The sequence below is a fragment of the Chrysemys picta genome, chromosome 2 (assembly GCF_011386835.1).
Source record: "Chrysemys picta bellii isolate R12L10 chromosome 2, ASM1138683v2, whole genome shotgun sequence".
NCBI lineage: Eukaryota > Metazoa > Chordata > Testudines > Emydidae > Chrysemys > Chrysemys picta.
In genome coordinates, this window is record NC_088792.1 from 267913683 (window position 1) to 267941527 (window position 27845).

Below are 27845 nucleotides of genomic sequence, written 5' to 3' on the forward strand. Positions count from 1 at the left end.
CCATGCCTCATGCTGCAGAGGAAGGTGGAAAATCCACAGGATCTCTGCCAATCTGATCGGGGGGAAATTCCTTCCTGACCCCAAATATGGCAATTAGTTAGATTTTGAGCATGTGGGCAAGACCCACCAGCCAGATACCTGGGAAAGAATTCTCTGTAGTAACTCAGAACCCTCCCCAACTAGTGTCCCATCTCCAGGCGTTGGAGATATTTGCTGATAGCAGTCACAGATCAGCCACATGCCATTGTAGGCAGTCTCATCATACCATCCCTTCAATAAACTTATCAAGCTCAGTCTTGAAGCCAGTTAGGTTTTTGTGCCCTCACTGCTCCTCTTGGAAGGCTGTTCCAGAATGTCAATCCTCTGGTGGTTAGAAACCTTGGCCTAATTTCAAGTATAAATTTGTTGATGGACAGTTTATATCCACTTGTTCTTGTGTCCACATTGGTGCTTAATTTAAATAATTCCTCTTCCTCCCTGGTATTTATTCCTGTGATGTATTTATATATTCATATCTCCCCTAAGCCTTCTTTTGGTTAGACTAAACAAGCCAAGCTCTTTGAGGTTTTCCATTCCTCGGATCACCTAGTAGCCCTTCTCTGCACCAGTCCTAGTATTTATGACTTCCTTTGTCAATCAAATTCACTCTTCTTGTATTACTATTTCTGACCAGCGTGCTCATTTTTGAGCTTGGAATATGTTTGCTATTAGAAACCTCCATTTCCCCTCCGCTGTTCATAGACCTCCTTCCCCTATCCTAGTCAGCTCTTTCCAATGCTACTGTCATTTTCTCAAAGCTTGCCCTGTTAATGGGTAATGATCTCCTCTAATCCTCTTTACTGATAACCCTGGTATTTACCCTGTACCTTACTTATTACATTGTGGTCACTCTTGTCAAAGATTTTTGTCTGCCTTTATCTCTGTGACTGCATCCTTCACACTGCTTAAAAGGAAAGGTCATGTATGGTTTGTTCTTTGATACCTTCTCTCCCATGCCGGTTTAGGAAGTTATCTGCAAATACCACGTTTCAAACAGCCTAATTGCCAGGTGTGTGTGCCTGTAAGCACACACACTATGGTAGCTGATGCCTGGGTAGTTAAATCCCCCCTTATGCTTATCAGAAATAGGTTGAGCTACACGATTTGGGTATGTTCCTATCTAGGGTTTTCGTCTGGACCCATCTCTGTTTACACCATTATTCTTCTCATTCCTGTCTTACATTTTACTGTTGTCGCTGGCATTTTCCTTCCAGTGGGAAATCAGTTTGCCAACTTCTTTTGGTGTTAACTGAAATGAGAGGGGGAAATAGCAACATAAACATGCAGTGGATAGATTTTGCTTCTGGGAAAGTAAAAGAATAATGTGAGCTCTCAAAGCAGGTTAAGCAGTCTCAGAGGCTAAGACAAAGGAGTGCAAAGTGTCCAATCTAACTTGCACATGGCCTTCAAAAACCCACGTTGCCAAACTCTTTGTTCATAGAAATTTCCCATGTAGCAATTTGGGGGCAGGGAAAAGCTGCCCAATATTTTGTACACACAGAAGCTGTGAAGTTCACTCTTCAGAAAAGAAACATTTGAAGAACAAGTGACCCTTGTAACAGGATATGAATGATCCCCAAAGGCAGTGCATCTATTTAGCCAGATGACAGAGAAGTCCTGCATATATTATCATAAGGAATTGGTACAGGAACTGATTTTATAGATAATGCAAGTTATCCTCAAGAACAAAGGTGAGTCAAAGGTAATGATGCTTTTGGGGCAAACAAGCTATTGGCCCAGCATTCTAATTACATGACCTCAAAGGGAATTCCTGAACCACTAGCACCGTTGTCTGATGAGCACAGGAAGAGCATGCATTGGGGTCTTATGTTCAGCTGCTACATCTCACACTTGTGTGCCAGGCAATTCTCCATCACTGCTAAAGGAGCAAGGCAGAGGGACAGCAGAACAGATTTAACCATTTATTTGCATAGAGCTAAATCTCTCTTCTGTGAAGCCCTAAATGGCTTTTAATGCTAAACATTCGATAGTGTTAAAAACAGCATTACATATTTTTTCAATAAACCCCAAACTATTAGAAATAATTGATCAATGTGATAAAGAAAATGTATACAAAGACTTAACAAGCGTAACTACTCTGTATTCCAAGCAGTTTTCATGTTCTTATCTTGATTTTGGGGTGGGAGGTGGCAAATTTATACAAAAATGCCATGACTGTTGCGATCAGCCCCAGGAGTCCAGATAAGAGAGGTCAGGAGGCAGATTCTCATTCCCTTTGCTCTGCTCAGTGCAAAGAGAGCAGAAATCTCCTCTATTTTCCTAGATGGAGGCTCTCCCAGTATGGAGTCCCTGGATGTTATAGAAGCAATATAGCTGCCTGGTTTGCTGCTGCTCCTGAAGAGGCTATAGCAGCTATCAGAAGAGAATTTGAAATAGGCTTTGTTCAAGATTTTCAAAAGTGACCAGTGACTGTGGGTGTTCAACCTGAGAATCCTTAAAGGGACCCAATTATTAGAAAGTGTTGGGCATCAGCATTCTGGAACTCAGGTCCCTTCAAGGTATCTCAAACTTGGGAACTGAAAATTGCTAGTCACTTTTGAAAATCTTGACCCTGCACTTATTTACTAACGACAAAGGGCCAGATTTTTAAAAGTATTTAGGTGCCTAAAGATGCAGATAAGTGCCTAGCATCAGCTTAGATACCTTTGGAGGATCTGGGCCCTAAGAGCTTTTGAAAATTCTAACTCCCACTAACTTCTAGGTATCCAATTCCATTAATACCTTTGAGGCTCTGCACCTAGGCACTTTTATAAATCTGTCCCAAAGTGCTTAAATCATCCAGTGTTTTGGATTATATGACATAATGAGAATTTCCCACATTCTGATTATTTCCATAAGGAAAGGACAGTCAATCAAGACTGGAAGAGTCTATTACTGTGTTTCCTACCCCCAACCGCATGTTGGTTTACAAATGGGTGGAAATTGAAAGTCAAATAAAGATGGTAGCCAGGTGCCAGAGACAGAGGATGTTCTGACGTTATGCCTCCGGCTGCATTGACAACTATTGTATTTCAAAACAAATGTGGTCTTACTTGTTCACTCTCTAGATGTTTCAGTGATGTACGTCGTGATGTTATTGGTGGAACAATTTGTACAGAACATAGGTCCCTTTCTATATTATACCCACGGCGCTAATTTGTATATTTACAAAAACAAAACAAAAACAAAGATTACAATGTCCTTGTTCCGCTAATAAAACCATAATAGAGCTCTTCCTGATATTCTGTGATGCTGCTAACCAAGAGTCACTCTGGCTCATACAATTCCTATTGTCTCTTTAGCTGCATGAATAGAGATGTAAGGCCAATGTCAAAAAAAGCCCACCCTGTTTCTATGCTCTATTGTAACAATTCACAAATACTTTTGCTAATTGCTCTGTGGTGCAAGTAATTTAATTTATTTAAATTAGTTAATTTTACTCTTTCCCCACTCCCTTCAGCATCCAAGATTCTTCGTCTGAGGAACATACATAGACTCTGATTCATGTGAGCTTTGTGTCTGCAGTTGGAAGCAGGAATGCACTAGATGGGTCACATGACCTACAGCACTAAATTTCTGGGAAATCCTAATTGTCCATTTCTTCATCCAGTGGAAGCATGATTTAAAGTCTGTCCATTTAACATAGATGGGCCCCGGCTTAAAAGGCATTAAAGCTATTTCCCAACTGTATTCTTTAAAAGGTGCTTTATGGCTACATGGAATCAAACTGTAAATTCAACTAAGATTATCAGTTTAAAATAAATAATGAGCACTGGCATTATTCCTTGTGATTTCATTGCTACTTGTGCTTCCTTGTACAGGAAACAGATGTAAACTGAGACATGGCAGCCATCAGAGAAATATGACATGCTGCTTCTCTCTCTTTCTTTGAAGATTTAAGTTTCCAGACCCCCTGCTAGTGCCCCAATGTTTAAAGGAAAAAGAAAAAAAGCTGCCATTCTTCCTCCTGAACTGTCTTTCTTTTCACGTGACCCAGTTGCACAGAATGTACAATCATAATTGCACCAGTGAAAATGGTTCTAATGTTATATCTTGATGTGTTTGCTTTTAAATAATATTTTTCCTTCTTTGGAATTGTCACTTACAACTTTTTAGACAGAAGGACAAGGTTTGCGCACAAGGGTGATGTGGGGGGTAACGCAAAGAGCCAAGGAGCTATTAGCTCAAGTTGCACTTTCAGTTATGTCCATGCAACTCTGAGTCAATAGGTCCAACTCTGTCTTCACTTGGGTCCCCATTTTGCACACACTTATGGATGGTCTAAACCTTACAGATGTGAGTAGTCCTATTGACCACAATAGAGTGGCCCAAGTACATAAAGGTAAATGTGTGTTTGTAGAACCAGAGTCTTCTTCTGGAGGAACTAAGGGATAGCTCAGTGGTTTGAGCATTGGCCTGCTAAACCCAGAGTTGTGAGTTCAATCCTTGAGGGGGCCACTTAGGGATCTGGAGCAAAAATCAGTACTTGGTCCTGCTAGTGAAGGAAGGGGGCTGGATTTGATGAACTTTCAGGGTCCCTTCCAGTTTTAAGAGATAGGTATATCTCCATAATTAAATTAAAAAACTTCCAGTGAAATTAATGGTATTACAGAGAGCCAGCCATAAAGAAGTACCTGTGGGCCCAATCATAGAAATGTAGAGCTGGAAGGGACCTCAAGAGGTCACCTGAGTCAGGACGGACTATCCCTAACAGGTCTTTGTCTAAGCTGTTCTTAAAAACCTTCTATGATGGGGATTCCACAAACTCCCTTGGAAGCCTATTCCAGAGCTTAAATATCCCTATGGTTAGGGAGTTTTTTCCTAATATCTAACCTCAATCTCCTTTGCTGCAGATTAAACTAATTATTTCTTGTCCTGCCTTCAGGGATGTGGAGAACAATCAATCAATATGCCCCATCACTTTTGTTTATTATTTACTCTTTGTAATCTGGTAGTACCAAGCAGGGCCCCATTGTGCGGTGGCATTTTACAAACATAGAACGGAAGGCAGTCTGTGACCCAAGCAGCTTACCCTAGAGAAGATAAAACAAACAAACAAAAAAAGCAATTTACCACAAGTACAGTAAAAAATGTCCCCCAGTTTTCCCTTCACATAACAACCCTTTCTCCTGCTAATGCTTCCAGCTGCCAGTCAAACTTCTTCAGTCCTTGCTCAGTCAACTGTCCTGTTTCCACCTTCTCCCATAGGAGAACACTCATCCATATTCTTGGAGACAAATTCTTGATATACTTGACAGATACAAATATGGGATTTGAAGCCCAACTCCCCTAATGCTACCACATACAAATGATGGGTCTATGATATGGCTTTATCCTGGAATCATTCCACATGCAGAAGTCCCATTGACATCAAAGACAGTCATGCACATAGAGTGACATGCAGAACAGTGCCATGTACATGCCAGAAAAATTATCTTATCATAGTTGTTAGAGGTTCTCTGCTACTCTGAAAATAAGACATGAGGCCAGATCCTCAAACAATGTAAATCAATATAGCTCCATTTAAATCCATGGAGCTATGCCAGTTGTCACCAGCTGAGAGTCTGGTCTATGGGGTTTCATTATTTTATCCTCCTGTGACAGATCAAGGGTGCTGCCAATACTAAGATATTAGCTGGGCAAGCTCAGGAGTTGGGGGAGCACATCCAAGTTAATATGCCTGAATATCAGCCAATGGGTGTTGGCTGTAGCTCTTTGGAATGGATATTTATTTACTTCTTCATACACACACACACACACACTTTTTGCATTAGTTTTCTTTTCTGTCTTGTAACTCAATGAGACACATAATGTCATAACAGATGTCAAAATGTTAAAGCATGGCAGTGCCATGCCTGCATTATGAATTGTTTTTTTAATGAGTTTTAGAGGGATTTGTAGGCAGACCATTTGGAAACTGACAGAGTGTTTAACCATTACTCATGTGATAATTGAAACATGGCTCCATTGATCAACAGAAAGAAAAACAACCATTGGTTTTCTTAAAAATAAACAAGCAAACAGTAGGTAGCAATGATTTTATAATATTATAGTAATACTATATAAAGGGGTTGGGATATTTTTTTGATGTTGTTGTCACCATGACAAGGCTGTCTGAACCTCGGACCCCTTGTCTCTTTGAGTTCACCCCCACTCACATCTCAGTCTCAAAGGTCACCTCCCTCTCAGGGTTCATTCACAAGATTCTTCCAGTCTCAGACTCAGCCTTGAACTGGATTCCTCTGGTGCTGTGATTACCTCAATAGTCCCACCTTAGGTTCAGTATCTGCAGTTGTGGTCCTCAGAAGCTATGATCTGTGGCATCCATTGACCAATAGCCTTCTGAAAGCAAAGTATTATTTAGTCATAACTAAAGCATTTCAGATACAAACATCTGGAAACAATAAACAGACTATAAACATGTTGACTTTACCAGGTGTCTATTCATATACTATGTGGGAATCCTGGTAGGTCTAAGCTTTCAAGAGACTCCCCAAGATCTCTAGGATTTGGGTGGCAGTCCATTCCCTTCATTCACAATCCAGTTCACTCCCTTTGCTTTCAGGTGCGTGTCTTTAATGCCTGCTCAGTCTTTTAATCCCGCCCTCCTTGCAGGGACCAAAGAGTTAGACACCTAAATGTCTTTGGGGATCTGGGCCCAAGTCGCTTTTTAAACTGTTTATAGTCCTATTAGCTCCCAGCACTGGCAGACCAAGTCTTGCAATCTGGAGACAGGATGCAGGATCCTTGAAGCCAATACCTTTTCTGCCATCTTTCAGGTGTGTACTGGAATGTTCTTACACGCGTGCTATTGTTTTCTCCCTGGCAAGAGACCTCATTGAATCAAAGCAACATAGGCATATAAGAAACATTTCATTAACTCAACAGACTCTCTCAATAATAAAGTCACAGACAGTATTCTATTACATTTCCTCCATCCCTAAGAAAGCAAGCCGTTAACCAGGCAGAGAAAATAAAGAAAAATTCCATTACATTAAAGACATGTTCTTTAATTGTTCATTTCCTGAGACTGTACCATTATTTCTCCCATGCGTCCCTGAAGAAATCCACTTCAGTAGCACAGCATGGCTAGAAGGTTTATATTCACTTTTTTGATTGCATCATGGCAATTTTTATAATCCTGCCAACATTTCAAAATCATCTGAAATATTTATAATGCACCCCACACCTTTAGGCTAGATTGTAACTCTACACAGATCTGAGACAAGGATGGTGCATGCAGGGCCAAACAGAGATCTGGGGGACTTGGGGCAAATTCTGAAACCAAGGCTCCTGCACCCTTCCAAAAAAAAGAAAAACAACCCAGGGTCAAAAACACTGAGGGGAGGACTGCGGTGAGGAGATGGGGAAAGGATAAAGCCAGAGAGCGAGCCCATCCCTCGCTCATACCACAACAGCGGCTCTTGTCCCAAGAGGCTGGGCCTGGTTCCCTGCTCCAGCACGCTCTGGCACCACTCATTCAGATTAGGAGCCAGCCACCTCTCTGTCCTGACCTCCGGGCCAAACCTGAGTGCACCAGGTCGCAACACCACTCGGTTTGAGGGCCCTCTAAACCAAGGTGCCTGGGGCAAACTGCCCCTTTTGCCTGTCCTCAAGGCAGCCCTAGGTGCAGGAGGCTTTGTGACTCAGTTCTGAATCATGCTTCCTTCCCTATTTCCTTCTTGTTCCAATGGGAGTAAATTGCTGCAGGCCTGTACAGTAGCACATGAAAACACCCCGTGTCTGCTCAGCTACAGTGGCCGGCATGAAGTGGGGGTGGAGCCAAGGCTCTGCTTATTCCCTGTCCCCCTGCTCCTGGCACAACATCCTCCTATTCTCACATGCCTGAACTTAAGGTCCAAGTAGCTCCGGCAAGGACACAAGAGGGATTGCTCCCCCTATCTGCCTTGTGTGGGTGTATAGGCCAAGTCACAATCTAGCCCTTAATAACTATCAATGCTTCTGCCAGCATTATGATTTACTAACCATTCCTCCAAACTGAAAATTATGCCCTCATTCTCTGAAATACTGGCTGGTATTAGAGTGTGGTTTGGGGATTGGATTTTGGTATACACATGTATAAAAGCTACATCACTTTAAATAATTGTGGCCATCCTACTAATCTGAAACTGATTTATACCACGTAGGCCATTTCTTGTTGTACGCTTTACTGACGTACCTTTAAATACTACGAAGAGCAATGACATGTTACTATTTTTCTATCTGGCTGCCTAACTAAGCTGTGGGAAAAGGAAGGGTTGCTTACCTAATGCTGACTGTAATGAGTATTTAAATATATACAGTGCTAAGGAGTAAGGCTATGCTGCATGCTTTGTCCTGGTAAACTGGATGCCTAAACAAAGGGCTGCAGTGAGCTCTTTGCCAGACACTCAAACTGGCGATCAAGTCCTTTCCCGCTCACTTACAAAAACTCCTGAACATCTGGAGATAGTTAGGCTCCCAATGAAGGCGAGTCAAAAAAAAAAATTGAGCCACTGAGCAGTCAAGCTGCCAGAAAATTGAAACTGCTGCAAGGCCCCGAGATGACAGAGCTACTGAAACTATAAGGTAACTTTCACAAGGAGAGCACTGTATTGTGAACTTCCTCTGTGCTTGATTGTTTTGGTGAGAGGGTGGACCAGAAGAGGGGAGAGGGAGCACAGCTTGAGCAATACGGGATGTAAAAAAAAAAATACATTGGGGGTACATACTTCTCTTACTGGATGCACATAGCTCCCACTAGCTTTAGTGGCAGTTCTGAGCACCCAGCAAGAAGAGAGTAAACATCCCAGCATTCATGAGGCAAACCTGAACAATCACAAACAATTCAGACTCCTCCAGTCTGAAGAATTATCCTTTTTTAATTAAGCTTCAAAGGAGCACTTGGACATATGCAGATCATAAAAGACCTGGGAGACAGGAGAAAAGATGTCAGCGAAGGGCAAAATGCAACACACGTTTCAATGTATTCAGAGAGTTTGAGATCAGGAAAAGCAAGGAGAATGTTGTCAATGATTTGGAGTTTATTTAGAGGAGGTTCAGATCAAGATTTTAATCTGGAACCAACTGTCACCAAAGTTCAGGAGTGTTTGGCTCCACAGTTCTGGAACTGGTCCCAACTTCCATTTTATCTTCCGTTTGTCTTGCTTTCCTCTTATGTTCCTCCGTTTGATATTCTGATTGAATTTAACACAATTCCCTCTGTGCATGAGGGAATAAGGAAGTCAACTCACCAGGTGGTTTTATCCCCAACACTCCAAGCTCTGCTGATAATACAGAGGACTGGTTACCCTCTTCTGCAGCTGTGGTGAAGTTTGTGTCTTTGTAACAAGGCCTTTGCAAAAAAGTAATAAATGGATTAGGCTGTTCTTTTATTTGTTTTGTTTTGTTTATTAAACAAAAACCTGCAGCAAACAGACAAATCTGAGTACAAAATTTGCCCTAAAAATCTGATCCTTACCCTTCATGATTGGGTTTTCTCAATGCAGGAAAAAACTAATCCTTTCTGACTAAGGCCCTGATTCACAAACTCTTTTAAACACATGCTTAACTTTATACATGCAACTCAACCCAACAATGGAACTAACCCTGTGCATCAAGTTATGTACAAAGTATAAAAGTGTTTGCAGGATCAGGGCTTAATTCCTAAATGAAATCACTGTTCCATCTGATACCTGGACCACCGCAAGAACAGACTCTACCTATACTGGAGCAGACACTGATAAACTACTGTGAAGATCAAAAAGGTCAAATTGTTTGATCATATTAATTGGCATAATTCCATTGAAGTCAGTAGAGCTATACCAATTTGCATGAGCAGAGAATTCTACACTAAAATGTTTGCCAGACACAGTTCTGGCCATTGTGAAGCTGACGTTGTTTTATCATGGTTTGGTTCTCTAGGTGTGGACAGGGATTGCCTTTAGAACAAGCATGCTTTGGACAGAGTATCACTCATCAAGTTTCTGGCAAGATTTCTGAATGTGGTTCTATCAAAGTATTCACCTTAGAGATGCAAAAAGAACAGGAGTACTCGTGGCATCTTAGAGACTAACAAATTTATTAGAGCATAAGCTTTCGTGGACTACAGCCCACTTCTTCGGATGCATATAGAGTGGAATAAATATTGAGGAGATATATATACACACATACAGAGAGCATAAACAGGTGGGAGTTGTCTTACCAACTCTGAGAGGCCAATTAAGTAAGAGAAAAAAAAACTTTTGAAGTGATAATCAAGATAGCCCAGTACAGACAGTTTGATAAGAAGTGTGAGAATACTTACAAGGGGAGATAGATTCAATGTTTGTAATGGCTCACCATTCCCAGTCCTTATTCAATCCTGAGTTGATTGTATCTAGTTTGCATATCAATTCCAGCTCAGCAGTCTCTTGTTGGAGTCTGTTTCTGAAGTTTTTCTGTTGTAATATAGCCACCCGCAGGTCTGTCATTGAATGACCAGACAGGTTAAAGTGTTCTCCCACTGGTTTTTGAGTATTATGATTCCTGATGTCAGATTTGTGTCCATTAATTCTTTTGCGTAGAGAATGTCCGGTTTGGCCAATGTACATATATATCTCCTCAATATTTATTCCACTCTATATGCATCCGAAGAAGTGGGCTGTAGTCCACGAAAGCTTATGCTCTAATAAATTTGTTAGTCTCTAAGGTGCCACGAGTACTCTTGTTCTTTTTGCGGATATAGACTAACACGGCTGCTACTCTGAAACCACCTTAGAGATGGTAGAAACTACCAAAATGAAGGTTGTCACAACATAATAGCGCTCCAGCCAGGTTATAACATGCTTTGGTTTTGCTTGTGTAGATGGAACCAAAGAGTGGTGTAATCATTATAAGAAATGTGGTGTATGATTCACATTGCCCTCATCCCCTTTGCTCCATTAATTTTCCCAGCTTCATTTCCCTGCTTGTCAGCTCCTTTTACTGACAAGGACCAAATCTGTGCCTTCTTCCATATAACTCCCTACACATGGTACCATCCCATAGCTCATTGCCAGACTGCTAGCTGCTTCAGCCAGGCTGCTTACGGGGAGTTGATACAACTTGTATATAAGTTACCTGTTATTGTTCCCCTTCCCTTAAACTTTGGCTCCTTGTTTGTCCTCAGATAGCAAGCTCCTCTGAGTCCTGGATGTTTGGAAAGTGCATCACATATCATGGGGGCTATTATAAATAAATGTTTTTAAAAGTCCCAGCCTAATGGTTTGAGCCCGTAAACACTTACACACATGGATAACTTCACCTAGATATAATGCAGGGGAAACCATGCAACCAAAAACTGGGGCCCTGTTATAAGAGGCCAGTGCCCCAGTGATGTTATAACAATGTTTTTGTGACTGTGTAGGTAGGACTAAGCCATGTTACAGCCACATTGCAGAATCAAGTTACAATGCTGTAATGACTAGGTCCCTTACTGGCTGCCTGCATCAGAAGCTACACGCACAGCTTAGACATGTACTCTTTGGAAGATTTGGTCCAGTTTTGTGAACCCCAAATTTGCGTTTAAATGCAATTATTAAGCTCTGCCATTTGACAGCCATTTCCCCCTGACTAAATTCCAAGTACATACTTCTAAAGTAGAGGCAAAACTGTAGTTCAACTCTTTTTTCAGATAAAGTCCTTGTGGTTAAGACACTGCCTGGGACTGAGGAGATCTGCATTCTAGTCCCAGCTCTGTCACAGTCTGACTGTGACATCTTGGGCAAATCACTTAATTTCTCTACCTCAGTTCCTCTTCCTCCGGTGCCTCTGTAAAATGGGGATAATACTTATTTTCTCCCATCTGTCTTATCTATTTAGACTATAAGCTCTCTGGAGACGGGGCTGTCTCTTACTTTGTATACAAATTGTGCCTACAAGAATGTGGTCCTGGTCTTGGTTGGTTCTTTCAGATGTCACTGAAATACATATAAATAGCCATTTGACTACATCACTTTCTTTAGAAATTCAGGCGAGTAATTAACTTTCTGCCCTGAGTTTGTAGCATTGCTGTGCTTTGCTGCCTCCCATCCTAGTAGCGACTCACTCCAGGGAGGGGTGAAATGATCCCTATGTGTGTGTATGTCTACAGATATCGATAGATATAGTTTTTAAAGTGTTTCAAGGCTGTTGACATCTTTGGAAGAAAGGTGCTACAGGCTATAAATGTCAATCACCATCATCCTCATCAGCTGCATCCAGCTGTGCCTGCAAAGAGGCAGATTATTCTTGCTCTAAGGTGGGGAGCAGGGTGGAATTACTTTACCTAGTACTACAGTTCTTTATACCCAAGATCTCTCTGTTTCTAAGGCTATGTACACACTACAGCTTAAATAGGTATAAGTTATGTCATTCAGGAATGAGAATATGCCACCGCCCGAGTGACATAAGTTACACGGACCTAAGCGCTGGTGTGGACAGCGCTATGTCCTCCCACCGACATAGCTAATGTCACTGGGGGGGGCTGGAGTAATTAAGTCGACGGAAGAGCTCTCTCCCATTGGCTCAGAGCATCTGCACTAGCAGCGCTGCAGCTGCGCCGCTGTAAATTCTGTAGTGGAGCCATAGCCTAAGATTGTGACTTTTCAGAGTGTCTCTGTCTCTCTCCTCAGGTGAGCTGTCCCAACTAGCGCACAACTTGGTTTTAGAAGGAACTGAACCTGACAGTCAACAAAGAAAGCCTATAATGTTTTCAGAGCAGAGCCTCGCACACACTTCCCATAATCTGAGTTGTAGGCTTGGGGAATAGCTTGCGATATTACCCACACGAGACATGTGTTAGACATTGCCAGTATTTTCTGCTTCTTCTAGCTGAGAGGCAGATTTCCCTGGCCCCAAAGTTGCTCCTCATATCTCCTTGGAAAGATCAGTCACAATCCCAGAGTGCTGAATCTGTGCACCTCCAGGAACACAGATCTCCCCACAAGGAGTGAAGAGGAAGCACAACCATGATCTATTCACCCTATCTCTGCCCAATGTGCACCCTCTCGGCAGACAGAGTGGGTCGCAGGCACTTTACCACTACAGAAAAATCACAAGATTAAATTCTTGATGAGATTAAGAGCTTCTAGCCCAGATCTACTATTCTCACCCTTCAGAGCATTTTGCATGTCTCCTCACTGTTTGCCAACATTTCTATTATTTTACTTTTTGAACACAGGATGAAAAAAGTCAAAGTGTATGATGGATGCATGCTCAGATCCCATCGCATCAGGTATGTTCAAAGACACCTCCAGACTGTACAGAGATGAGCTAAGCAGAGAAGCAAACCCTAATCCAGGAATGCATTTGCACACATGCTTTAGTCCTCCTTTATTCAGGAAAACACTAGTAATGGGATGTAAGTGCTTTTCTGAATCAGGGCCATCGATGGGATGCATAAGCAAACCTCAGTACTAGCGCTATGTCACCACATCCCCTTGCAATCAGGTATTATTCAGTTGCTCTGCTGCAGTCCTACCTGTGTCTTGTTAATTGATTACACAGAAGCTGCCAAGTTAGATGATTCCTTTGTACCTTACTTGAACTGACAATGGGTTAACAATAGGCACCTCACCAAATCTCCAAACAAAACTCTCACCTTTTTGGAGGCCTGAAAACAGTTTGCTGTTCATGTGCCACCAATTTCCAGCCAGTTGATCTCATGATAATTCCACACTGACTGGAAGTCAGAAGACACGTCAAGCTCAAAAGAAAGCTCTCTCTTTTGAGAGATTTCCAACCTAAATTTGTAGATCAAAGACATTTATAGAAGCTTTGGATATTCGTCCATATTGTTGAGAGATTTGCAGATTGGAGATTTAATGAAGCTATAAACCTTTCAGGGTGCACATCCATCCCTCGATTTAAAAGGTATGTGACACCCTGGCACCCCCATATTCACCACTGTCAGATAATTATGATATGTTTTGTACAAAGTATGCCTTGTGAGGTATCATTCTACAAGTCTTGATCTGCTAGACATTAATATCTCATTGGATTGTATGTGCTATCATTGTATGTGAAGTTATGAAGTTTGGCTATGTATGTGCTACTGAAACATGTTGTGAGGTTGAGAACACCCCAAGCAGCCTTTCAGGTACAACAGTAAAAAGGCCAAACAATGTTAATGGCTTACTGAGGAAATACACACAAGCATAAGGATTACCCCAGAAACTGTGTACAATAGAAACCTCTCAGAGATAGCACCACACAATGGGAACTGTTTGATCCAGGTCACAGCAAAAGAACTTTCCAGCAAGTAGGAAATGACATAATGACTGGACCTTACTCTCCCTACAACAACACACCTAAAGTACTGGAGGAAAAAGACTGAAGGGGGGTGGGGGTGCTGGTCCCAGGCAGGAAAGAAGAAAGCCTGTCTGTGTATGTAAAAGCTAACCTGCTTGTACTATATAAGTGGGTGAGATACTGCTTGGTTCAAATACTAATTAGTCGATTAGGCTTAGATTGCAGTTTTGTTTTATTTCTTATTGTAATCTACTTTGATCTGTTTGCTACCACTTATAATCACTTAAAAATCTTTCTGTAGTTAAATCAATTTTATACTTTACCTAAAACACTGTGTGTTGTTTGAAGTACAAAGTGGATAAATCTCAGCTCACGAACAAGAATTGGTTTACATCTTCTTTCCTTTGTAGAAGTGGTGGACTGGGTAATAAATTCATACTGGTTAGGTCTTGACCAGGGCAGGACGGTACAGCTCTGGGGTCTTAGGCTGGGGAGCTGGTGAACACAGCTGAGGGTAGTCCTTGCCTGTGGATGTTGCTGTGAGTGCAAGCTTGTAGGGCTTTTCAGCTTGTTACAACCTCACAGTGCAAGAGGGATCCCAGATTGGTGAAACGGAGGGCTCAGCTGTACCTCAGTTCCAGGTGGCACCCTTGGAGGGGGGACCTGTCACAAGCTGTTTCATTTACATGCTAAATAAAGACAATGATAAAAGTTGCACAAGCAATGCAAGACAACTACCTTTGGTGGGGATTCAGCAGGCCACTGTACTCCTGCCTGTGTTGTTATTAATACTGAGCATACTGACACTGTAATACCATGCTAAAGGAGGAAGTAAAAGTTTAAAGGACAGTCAACCCTGAATTTTCCCAGCACTAGTATAATTGCAGAAACATCTGTGCTACATAACTGTGCTTATTCAGTATAAAAATTCAGCTCATTTGCTTCCCAAACACCTTATTTCTTATCTGCTATGGGGTGGTCTAGTGATCCCTTGGGTTACGTTACAAACCTAGGGACGTTGGTTCAAATCTTCCTATGGGGTGTTTTCCCCTCCACAGCCTACTGATTATGAGAGTTGGCCATGTGATATGGGGCTCTGTTTTTCCTTCTATTAAAAGAAAACTGCAGTGATTACATATAATCCCTTAGGTATCTGGAGAAATACTTAATAAAAGGCTTGATTCTGTTCTCACACCAGTTTTACTCTGGTGTAACTCCATTTAAGTGGGCTGTAGCTCACGAAAGCTTATGCTTTAATACATTTGTTAGTCTCTAAGGTACCACAAGTACTCCTGTTCTTTTTATCAAAGTGAATGGTACTCCTGATTTACAATGGTGTCAATGAGAGGAGAACCAGGCCCCAAATAAGGATACCTATTACATATTAAATGAATGTCCAATCTACTTTTAAAACTTTCTGCTGCTGTTTCAGCACCTCCATTCAGTGCATGGTGCCAGTGACTCCTTTACTAGGGATTGGCAGCTTGCTGGTACATTAGAGACAACCTCCCACTAGGAAGCAGATTGAGGCAAAGATGATCTGATCTCTTTTACACCTGAGTTAGTGAGTCAACACTGGTGGAACTGAGAGAAGGATCAGGCCCAGGCAATATAGCTCACCATTTGAAAAGAAGGGAGAAGCTCATTCTCCAAGTGACTGGCTGACCAATTCTATTTATTTTTAAAACAGGGGTTTGACCCCTGTTGAATTAACTCATTTACTTAAAATGGAAAACTTATTTTCATTCATTTAAAAGAGTTTAGTTAGCAGCTTTTGAGAGTATAGACTTCCCCCAGGCACCCCAGTGGTGAGCTGCATTTCCCAGTGTCTCAATCGTGGATCCAGAAGAGGACAGCTCCCTGCTAGGCTAGTTAAATACTGGGAAAAGGCAGAAGAAGAAGGAAAAAAGGCAGTAGCTTTATCAATGAATAATGAGAAACATTTGTCAATTAGCACATTCAATAAGTAAGAATCAAACAGCTCTTGTGGTTGCGTTTCTTATTATATTCAGGGTGTTCAGGTACAGCAGCAATGGGGGCTTAGACCCACACGGTTAAGAGCGACCCGTATTTTCAGATGACTGTTTTGGGGGGCTCAACTTCAGATATGTTAAAGGGAGCCTCATTTTCCAGAAAGTGCTGAGTACTCACCCTCCAAAAGCATGGCACCTTTATGGTGTGCCAGATTGGACACCCAAGCATTGAGCCACCCAAAATCTCTAGTCCCTTTTCAAGGGCTCTACCCTATATATGTATCTAGCTAAATAAAGAAGAGACCGTTTGTAATTTTAAGGTAATCAACTCTTCTAATCTCCTTTGTCATTAGATGGAGCAATCAGAAGGATTCCTTATTTTACTGCCATGTTCCTTTGACCAGATTTTTAAAAAACATGGAGAAACCATGGAAAGAAAGGAAATACAAGATAAAAGATCACCTCAGAAGTGAGTGTCTCCCACATTATAATTTTCTGCTTTTCAAACAAGCCACAGATGTACAGCACATGAGCCCAGGTGAAGATATGATTGTGAAATGGTGTGATGATGCCTCCGCATGCAAAATACATTAATCTCCGACATGCCCTTGAGCATCTGTTCTGTATTTAGGGTTTTTATTCCTTTGTACAGCTAGCTTTTGTGAGGTTTAAACTGGTGCTCCTCAAGTCCTCAAAGACCAAACTTTTAAGGGGAAATGTTAACAAGGGACTTGACAACAGCACAGCAAGCGTGATGACTGAGACGCACTCACCGTGGGTAAGAGTGGGATGAGATGGATATGAACTAGGTCACCGGCTTTTATGGAGGGCAGCCAAATATGCTTTTTCTCACAGCTTCTCATTGTAAGGAGAGTTTGGACTGATCCTTTTTACCCAGGCAAAACCCCCATTAAAGTCAACGAGGGCCTTTGCCTGAGCAAGGACTGCAGTATCCCAGCAATGCTGACAAGACAGTGTGCACTCTTACTCCTCAGTATTGAAGATCTGCTGCTGGATATACTGGAACCATTTGCATCAATGGACTGGTTCCACTGAGGACAGCAGGCTGGCCATCCATCTGTTATTGCAATGGCTCATGTCCAGGGGTTGAAGTAAGGAAGATGAAAAGTAGGGGAGACAAGATCCGCTATCCCTCTGTGCAGGAAGCAGTGGGGTGACCCTCTTTTCTCCCTGGCTTGGGGAAAGCAATGCTCCTCCTTCTCCTTGGCTGGTGCAGTGAGAGCTCTCCATCCTATTTCATTCTACTTTAACCACGGCTCATGTTGAGTCATGTTCTCAGGAATTTCAGCAATAATCACTGGGGATCAAATATATGCTTTTGTGCCACAAAATACCTGCTATATATACTTTAAAGCAGAGATGAGAGACATTTCCTTTTCAGGAAGGGGCCTTTTAATCTCTGCGCCAGCTCTCCTGGGTTCTGTCTGTGGCTGCCCATCAGTTCCTGCTACCTGCGTTTTCCTCTGTAGCTTACTGCACACACCAACCTCATTCATTGTCCCAGTTCCTGATCCACCAGTGCCCTGCCCTCCTTTTCCTGGTCACTCTGGCTAACACTTTTGCTCTGGTTCTCTGCCCCCTCCAGGGAGACGCATGGTTCCACTGTAAAGCATAGATTTACTAAGAACAGATCATGACAAACTAGCTTGATTTTCTTCTCTGACAGGGCAACCAGTTTGGTGGATAGGGGGAATGTGGTGGATATAATACACCTGGACTTCAGCAAGATTTTTGACAAAGTCCCACATGACATTCGGATAAGTAGGCTGAAGAAGTGCAGGCTCGGTGGAACATAATGGATTAAACAACTGCAGTGGTTTGAGCATTGGTCTGCAAACAAAGAGTAATTAATGGAATCCTGTCAGATTGGAGGAAGGTCTCAAGTGGGTTCAACAGAGATCTGTTCTGGGTCTAGTGTTGTTTAACATCTTTATTAATGACCTGTAGGAATAGAGAGCATACGGATCAAATTTGCAGATGACACAAAGCTAGGTGGGGTTGCCAACACTTTAGAGGGTAGAGCTAAAATTCAAAGGGATCGTGATAAATTAGAGAACTGGGCTATAGACAAGAAAGTGAAATTCAACCAAGACAAATGTAAGGTGCTACACTTAGGGAAGAAAAACCAAATGCACAAATACAGAATGGGGAATAACTGGTTTGGCAGCAGCACTGCTGAGAAGGATCTGGGAGATGTGGTGGATCAGAATCTCAACATAAGTCAACAATGCAATGCTGTTTCAAAAAAAGCAAATGCAATTTTAGGTTGCATTAACAGAGGCATAGCATGCAAATCATAGGAAGTGATAGTACCACTCTAGTCGGCACTAGGTAGTCCTCAGCTGGAGTACTGTGTCCAATTTTGGTCATCAACGTAAAGAAAAGATGTAGCAAAACTGGAAAGGATCCAGAGGTGAGCGACAAAGATGATCAAAGGGATGGAATGCAAGTCATACGAACAAAGGCTGAAGGAAGTGGGTATGTTTAGTTTGGAAAAGAGGAGATTAAGGAGAGACATGACCACAGTCTTCAAATACTTGAAAGGCTACCATAAAAAAAGATGGAAACACACAGGGCAGAACAAGAGGCAGTGGGTTCAAACTACAGCATAGCAGATTTAGACTAAATCTCAGTAAAAACTTCCTAACCCTAAGAACAGTCGAACAATGGAACAAACTGCTTAGGGAGGTTGTGGAAGGTCCTTCACTGGAGATTTTCAAAAGGAGGCTGTATAGCCATCTGTTTGGATGGTTTAGACACAACAAATCCTGCATCTTGGTGGGGGGGGGTAGACTACATGACCCTTGTGGTCCCTTCTAACCCTATGGTTCTATGATTCTATGAAGGGACACAACTCTCCATTCAGTCCACTGGGGTTCTGTATTACTGGGCTGCCCTGTGCTCTCTAAGGTCTCACCTCAGCCAAACCTAGGTCTCAGCACCACAGTCTGTTTTATCTGGGTACAAAGAGCATGTTCTCTGTCTTCAATATCAGCTACTTCATGTAGTTCATTGATAGAGTAAGATAAGCAAGATCTTTGACAGGCCATGGGTCTGGACTGACTTGGTGAGTTTCTTTCCCTTGACCAAGCACTCTTGAGTTGTGGTGCCACACAAGGACCCCAACATTTAGGTGCCTGGAATGATTGTTTCTTGTATAGACTCTGTTCCTTGGTCTCTCTCTTCATCATTGTTTTTTCTGGTGGTTGTGATTATAGATTGCATATGTGTTCAAATACTGGGCTCTACGCAGAGGTAATGGAGAAATTCCATGGCCTGTATTATACAGGTGGTCAGACTAGATGATCTAATAGTCACTTCTGGCTTTAAAAGCTATGACTCTATTAATTTCTATACATAAACTCCCTTTCCTTGGTTTCCCAACAAATCCTGTACACTCATAGATGCTGCACCCTTCTTGCCTTCAATCACATCAAATACTGTAGTAGAATTATTTTCTACATAGCTAAAGTATTTCCTTGGGTCTTCATAGTCAGTTCAGTATACAAATGCATCTCTCCTTTGTGGTGCAACCATATTCATATCCGACAGTGAACCATAAGGCCTTTGCCACAATGACGCACCTCTTCTGTACAGCAGCTGTTAATCCTAGGAAGCCAAAGTTCTGGTCTAACTCCTTTAAGTATCGGGGATTGCTTCATCCGGCCTTTTTAGTTGATGGGTGCAAAGTCTGGTTCCTGATGCCTGTTTTGGGGTTCATCATCATGGCCACTCTTTGGAAGTCCTGTGGGCTGCCATATGCTCAACATCCTGGGTCCAGTTGTCTCTGTGGTCTTTCTTACCACTGGAAGAAGCACTTAATGTAGTAATGCTTGTGTTTATGTATCCTAGCCAGTTATAGGGGCAGACAGCTCTAAATTAATCCTGACTGGCAAGGGATAAGGGAGAATGCTTACTATCACTCATAGCAGAAGAGAGTTTGAGTCAGGAAACAGAATAACAGAACAAGAAAAGAACGGTCCACTCCGATCAGGCTGGGAGTCCATTAGTCATGGTATCTACTTAAGCATTCAGGCAATTCTGCTATCATTATTCAAAATATCCTCCTCCTCCTCCTCTTCAACCCATAAACTTTTCTCAACACATTCAATTTTTGGGCATCCAATCAGTTTCTTATAAATTTGGGTGGTGCTTTATTTGCTGTTCTTGTTCACTTTATGTATTGAACTCTGGTACTTTTCAGCACTAGCCCAGGAAATGCGACAATTCAGTATGTAAGGGGGTAAGGAATCTTTAAAGTAAATCTTGAAGTTATTGTGGTTTAGGTCAAGAATGTGGGCTGGTTTAAAATTGTCCTAAAGCAAATAGGGAATGTCCTCTGGACTTTCAACAGCTGTTGAATATGTAAGCAATTTCAGATAAACCAAAATAATGCCACCATTGATGCATAGACTTCCAATCTTTTGCTCTGCTGCTGCTAAGGCGAATAGCCAGAAGAGGGAGCAAAAGGTAACCAAACGAAAAACCTATTTCCAAAATTGTGTTTCTATCCTTGACACTCTTTACAACAAGGAAGTAAACACTGTAAGAGTCTCATTGGGTATTGCTCCATAAGAAAAGGGGTTGGGAGGGACATAAGAGTTTTTCAGATAAAAAGAAACTCGATATGGCACAAATATTTAACAGCGTAAGACCTGGTCAGTTTTAACCTTGTAGCACCTGAGTGCAGTGTGGTCCGTGAACAAAGAAAATAAGTTTCCTGGAAAATAATACCATAGTAAGTTCATGACTCAATTGATCATCATTGCTTTCTTCTCCATGACAGAGTATACCTTTTCTCAGGAAAACAGCTTCCCATTTATATAAAGTTCTTCGCCCTCAATCTCCTGCAAAAGGCCTTTCCCTAAACCCACATCTGAGAAGTCCAGATTAAAAAGGACCAGCTCTCATCGTAACACTCCTGCAATGTCTTGGAGGCCTTATCACAGGCCTCCGATCACTGAGCCTTCCTTAGGCATCCATTTTCTTAGATCTGTGAGGCGGCCTGCAATAGTGGCAAAAAGCCCTGGACTTGTTTCTTCGTCATTGTCACTGGACAGTCTGTCGACACTTAGATCTAGTAGACTAGTGGCCACAGATGGCCTCCTTCCATGATATAGATCAAATAGGTCCCTTTGTTGTTCCCTATTTTGCATTTTGCCAGATAAGCCTTTAGGCTGGCGTCTGCAAGGCCCTGGAGCATTGCTGTGAGCTGCTTTATGTGGCTGTCCCAATCTTGACTCTGTGTCCTCAGTGATGCCACCAAACAACTGATAGTCAGCAAAAGAGCTTAAACAAAGGAAAGGTAAAGAAAAACGCATAAGCAGCTCCCTCCAGCATATGGGACTCCCTTACTTCAGAGGGTCCTGGGTGTATCAATGTCCACTTCAGAGCTTACTGGGCTCCAGTGCCAGCCTGTTTTTTCCCCCTTCAACTCAGGGGTTCAGCACCCTCCTTCTGTGAGGACAGAGAGTCTCCAGGCCATCAGTCCTCTCTCCCCAACTGGAGAAGCTCAGCCGTCTGATCCCTTCCCAAGGTTCCCCCATCTGAGTGGGGTTCTCTCTTTTAAACTCCTCCTCCAGTCCTGCTGTGATTTGTAGGTGGAGTCGGGCAGTGCCACTCCAACTCAAAGCAGCTCATTAACCATTTCCATGCTAGTGTGGGGTTTATATACCCCATCACGAGTGCCCACGATGGATGTGTTCACTGTTGTAGAAGACATAGAGATTGCATGCTCCTTGAAGCAGGGACCAACAGACAGATTTAAAAAAAAATTTAAGATAAGAAAAAAGTGTGCAGAGTTTGAGCATAGAAGTTTCTGGTTATCAGGGAATAACGTACATATTATTGACGGTGCAAAGTTTGGTTTAAGATCGGGTGGCATAAGGAATACATAATCTGCAATATCCCCGATTGGGGGTAAAAGGTTGATGGGTCAAAGTACAGACATTGAGATATGAGGGTATGAAGTTCATAGAGTGGTTATGTTCGGGTGTGGGGTATAATGAGTGGATATGATGATGAGGAAGGATTGACCCTAATTTCGTGAGTTTTAATGTTCAGGGAGTTTATGGTTCCGGTTCATATGATCCAATGGAAAAGGTCACTTGGTCCCTTTCTCGTAGTGGGAGAACGATGTCACTCTGGCTCATGCCTCCTGGTACTGTCGGTGGCCGGTGATGTGCTCAATGTAGATGTCCCTGGACCATCGGATGGTGTCTGAAACCATAAGGCGCCGCATGAGCTGTGCGTAGCGTTGACCGATCCCGCAGGTCCTAAAGAGAAGACATGACACAAAGAGACTTAGATGACTGTGTGTGACCCTAACAGCATCCCTGTAACAGATGGCAAGGGCCCCCCCAGGTATCTAGCAGTGATTTTCAAGTGGCCTGAGCAGCTCAGTGCTCCCTAACTCACTATTTCTATGATCTGTATCTAAAAAGTGTTGTGTAATACATCATTGGAAACTTGATCATTAATATTCTTGCCGTCAATCCACAAAGGATTATACAGATGTGCTGGAATTGTGACTAAAATGTGTTTAAACCAGGCATGTCTGGGGAAACTGATAAACATTTCTTTCTTCCAGACAAAGAAATGCGGTTCCGTCTGCTTGAAGTGTCTCCCATGTAAATTGAGCAAGGTGTGATCATGCAGGCCAGGCAAACAAAGCCATCAGGAGAACATGTGGGGAGAAAATGATCACTTAACATCTCAATGGGGGATGGAGACTGCACTCCCAGGAAGCCTTCCTGCCTCTTGAAGCAGGGTCAATAAACTTTGAAGGAGATAATTTTCAATGGTTTTCTGGCCTATAAAGAGAGGGGCAGAGAACCCCTAAATTGTCCTTCACCCAAGGAGATAAGAAAAACCAGCACCTTTGACTCTCTGGGGATCCTAAGAGCTCGTCAACCATTGCTGGAAAAGGAAGATTGGTGAGGAAACCACCTTGAACGAAGACTGTAGCTTGTTAAGTGAAGGCTTAGGTACTAGAAAGGTACTTTTGTTTGTTTGAAACCCTGTCTATCTTTATCCCTTATATTTGAACTCAAAACTCTCTCTTTATGATTGAATAAACTTGTTTTATTTTTTATCTAAACCAACCCAGTGTTTTGATTGAAAAGAAGTGATTGTTAACTCCAGTCAAGATAACAAGCTGCTGTTTGTGTCTTTTTAAAGGAGCAGCAAACTTAATTTCTGTGAGTGTTCCAGGAGAGGGCTGGACACAGCAGGGAGACAGTTTGGGGGAAATTCAGGACTGGGGTGTGTGTGTTGGGGTCACTCTGCAAACCTTAACTGGGCGGTGGAAGCTAGAGTGTGACCTGCATGCTTTTATACTGACTGTTCATGTCCGAGCTGTGAGCCACAGCAGCAGAGCATTTCAGTCACCCAGAGTTGCAGCGCAGGCAATGATGCAGCCCCTCACTGGTCCACCTTGAACCCCAAAACATCAAAGAGGGGTGGTTGAAATAGAGTTTATTTTTCCTTCCTCTCTCATCAGGCTGGGTAGGAGGAAGTCTGGTATGGATTAGTGTTTGTGAACCAGGCAGAAGTAGTGAGCATTTGGCAGGCCGATTTGGCCAGGAACTTACAGAGTGGCTTGTTACTCTAAACTTTTCACACACAATGAAGGAAAGCTAAGAAAGCCTCTGTAGAACTTTACAAGGTTTGTTGCCAAAATTTGCTTTCTGTAGCAGAAGGACAGGCAGGGCCACCAGGGCTGGCTGTCTAAACTAAGTGGAGAGTGATTCATGGTCCAAATGATTTCCACTATACTGACCTACTGCAGAAGCACAAAGAAAGGGTTAGTGAGAGTACACAGCCTTTGTACAAACGAGGAGCCAAAAAGCTAAGGTTTCAGTCTCCTTCTCCAACAACACTTCATAACTATAAGACTCTTTTATCTAGGGTCCAGAATATGAATTATTATCTTGTGATTCTGACAACCTTGATGTGTAACAGGAGGACAGAAACATGGATGGTTTCCAAGAATGTCACTGGGAGGGCAGGTAGAATTATATAAAATGAGAGTTAATGAGGAAAAGAATCAACATCTCCAGTTTGGCTGGCTTTGACGGTGAAATGTATAGATAACTACTATACTTTGAATCATCATCGTCAAAAACCATGGGGCCTTAATTGGGGAACAAATAGACTTAAAGTCATTTAATCTGACTAGATGGTAGGCACCATTAAACTTACAAGTTTACAAATATATAAAATGTCTACAATGAAAATTCAAGGTTAAGAGCCTTAGCCTTAAATACTTTATTTAAACACATTTAACTTCAGTTTACTGCACAAGTCTGCTTGACTGCTTCAGCCTGCAGTCTCTATAGATGTCATAAAACTACTAGTCCAGACTCCATACTGATGTGGGATCAGAATTTCATCAAACTTGGAACTGGAGTGCCTCGGAAACAGACAGTGGGAATCACTTGCTGAGATTAGCAAAAAATGTTGCACAGTATTGTCCTGGCCTGGATTGACCTCACTGTTGCAAATGCCCAGCATCTCTGAAAATCAGGACACATAGGTGCCTAAATATGGATTTAAGTGCCCAACTTTCGATACCCAACTTTAAGAACGGGGGTCTTACTTGTTTCATTCCCTTTTGTTGCAATGCTGGGCTTGATGTCCATCTCGGTGAACAATAATATAATTTGCAAATTTTTCCCTTTCTTTGCTTAGTGACTTTTCTGGAAACCAACTCTGGTTTCTGCAAATGTGTTTGTTGTTTGAGTGTTGGCTAACTAGGTATCAAATGTTCCCTTCAACTGTTTGTTATTTGTTATGCATGTTGTGAGATATGAGATCACATTTCTGCTCCATGAGAGAAGGTGTCTAAACAGGAAAATAGCAAACATTTGTTACAATCATTCATGCTAAAATTCATGATGTTTTTAAATTCGTGAACATTTTCACAAATTCCCTGGCTGTCAGTCAAATATATGTGATTAATGAGTAAGGCCATCAAAAGAGGCAAACCCTCAGCACTTCTATTTGCAAGTCTTTTCTTTCACTGTTTAGCCAGTCTAATCTAAAGATATTTATACATGGAGAAGTTAAAGAGTTATGTTGCTTTGATGGTGTTCAAACGGCAGTTATGACCAGACATTTGTGTGTTAAATGCACGCAATTAGAGATCACAATTATACCATCTCTGCTTGTTCCCCATGGCCTCTCAATCTGAACCTTGACCTCTGATCTAGCAATACTCACAGTGCCTCTCAAAGCATCTCTGGGTAGGCCTTGCCCACTTTAGCCTCCACTCTTACCTTCAAACAACTGGGCTGAATTCTCAGGTGCATCGAAGCAGCACTCTGAACACAGGAAAAAAGAGCAAAGATGGCAAACCCTGAGGCCAACTGGGGTACAATAGTCCCCGACAAAATATAGAGTAGCAGGGCCTAGTTCAATGCCTATCAACGAAGTCTATTGATTATAATGGGCATTGGATCACACCCAAAGTAGTGCTGGCTTGTAGTGGTACCTTAGGTAAATATTGCTGTGCTACACCATTTCCAACTTTGTGTCTGTAGGACATTACAAACATTTTCTGTTTCTGAACTCTAGTCCCACACGTTCACTGGAGTTTTCTCTCGGGATGTAGACTGAGGTTCAAGGGCTTCATATCATGTTTTAATTAAAACCACAACTAGGAAGCTAAAGGAATGAGAGTTGTTAGTTGTGGTTTTGCTCCCAGTATTGTCATGTAGAGCTAATTTGTAATGAAGCTTGAAATAGGCAGCAACAAAGAAGAAGTCTGAATAGTTAATTAATGCATTTCCATGTTTTGGATAAAAGGTTAATGGAATGATATCTCTTGCAGAGTCTCGCTAACCACAAATTGCCTTGCCACAAGATAAAGGTATCACTTAAACATGAAAAAGACAGAAGACAAGCATTTTCTACTCTTATACTGTGATAGTCGAGGAAAAAAATTGTCTTCAGCTTGAAGATGGTCAGTGATGTACAACTTAGGAAAACTGACTAGATAATCAGATGGCATCATAGATGTTAGAGACTGACAGGCCTATGAATTTCAAATTATGGAGCACATAACTGTCCACAAGCAGAGTTGTGAAGAACTGTTTATGATTAAACTCAAAAGCCACCTCCTTGCCCTCTTCTCTAAAGGGTGTCTGTTAATCCACCACACTCATCTGCCATAGTCATGGGGATTTGAAAGGAAGCCCACAGCCTCCCTTCTCATTCTTCAGAGTGGTAGAGATCAGTAGGCAAGCTCCCATTCCACAGCATCAGGGCAAGAAAAATTGTTCCCATGATTATCACCATGCCACGGAGCCTTACCTTGGTCTCAGCATCCTTTATTTCTCACTTGTGCCATCTGGGAGAAGTAGGCTGTTTTGGAGTTCAGAGAGTGGTGGTCCCCCCCGGACACAAACATATACACACTCCATAAAGGTTGGGAAGTAGAATACATTTGCCTCATCTTCCTATGATCGAGATATATTAGGCCATGGAACAGTCCATGGGAAGTGGCAGAAGCTAGACTGGACTACACACTTATAAATATATTGCAGATAATATACTGGTAGATAGAAGGATGATCTAATAGGTCTTTTCCCTCTCTATCTTCTATTAATTTAGTGGTGATAAATAAGAAGGAAGAGGTGGAAATATTCCCTATATGAGGAAGAAAACTGTGTCAAATGCACACAAAAATCCATTTTTTGGATGGGGGTGGGGAGTTGGAATAGTATGGGCATGATGTTACAATCATCACCAAAGAAAAAGCGCAGGAGGGAGTTACAAAATACATTAACAATATGCATGATTACACTATGGAGAGAACATTTACAGACATGATGAAATCATGCACTCTCTGCTTTATTACAGCTTGAGATACTTTAATGGTACATAAAAAAAATTCACACTCTGTGTTTCTGTTTTACCACCAAACCAAAGCAGGAGTGGCTGAGGTTTGAATAGTTTTCCTTCTCCTCATAAAAGGCAATCACAACAGCCACATGGTAATTATTTCAGTTTCTGAAGAAAGCCTGCATTGCAATTTTTGTGCCTTCTGAATTTTTTGCTTCATAGTACATTACGCCTTCCCTTTCATAGACCACTGGATGGAGAATGTTCAGCTGTTGGCTAGAGCTGGGAGATGAAACTAGGAAATCCAATCTGACAGGCACACTTTTATGTGTGTACTAATTCTCCAAGCTTAAAAGGCTGAGAGAGAATTAATTTAGGTGTAGTGAACAAGAGGCAATCACTAATGGGTGAGCATGAGAGGTTTCTTATAGGAGCTTTGGAAACCTGGTTTTTTCCCAGAAGGCAGACAAGTGGTGAAAGCAGCCAATCAGAGGGTTTTCTCTTGGGTGGTATTCAAAATGTGCTGCCCCTCAGTTACACAACTCTCTTTTTAGAATGTATTTCCTGGGTCCCCCTTATGATCTGGTGCGCATTAAGCACTGGAATTGGTCAATTCACTCCAGAGGTGCAAATCACTTCTCATGTGTACTTCTGTAAAGTTAAGACACTGAATTGGCTCTTGGGATACCAGTGTTAAGTTTCAGCTGGGGCACAGACTTCCTGTGGGGCCTTGGACAA

General features: G+C 42.1%; 3 long non-coding RNA genes across 4 annotated transcripts in view; 1 reads left to right on the forward strand and 2 right to left on the reverse strand.

Moving 5' to 3' along the window:
- Positions 1 to 2934: 2934 nt before the first annotated feature.
- LOC122174756 (uncharacterized) lies at positions 2935 to 10602 on the reverse strand. Its single transcript, XR_010598979.1, has 3 exons — positions 9273 to 10602; positions 6298 to 6861; positions 2935 to 5072 (listed from the first exon to the last, which is right to left on the reverse strand). It is a non-coding gene; the product is annotated as an uncharacterized LOC122174756 (long non-coding RNA).
- LOC112059109 (uncharacterized) lies at positions 8398 to 23308 on the forward strand. Its single transcript, XR_002888337.3, has 4 exons — positions 8398 to 8607; positions 13199 to 13252; positions 16595 to 16710; positions 22852 to 23308. It is a non-coding gene; the product is annotated as an uncharacterized LOC112059109 (long non-coding RNA).
- The window catches only part of LOC135981811 (uncharacterized), a 30010-nt gene continuing 18868 nt past the window's right edge, over positions 16704 to 27845 (reverse strand). For both annotated transcript variants that reach the window (XR_010598978.1, XR_010598977.1), the window contains exon 4: positions 16704 to 22537. This is a non-coding gene — a long non-coding RNA (uncharacterized LOC135981811). The remainder of the gene's footprint in view (positions 22538 to 27845) is intronic.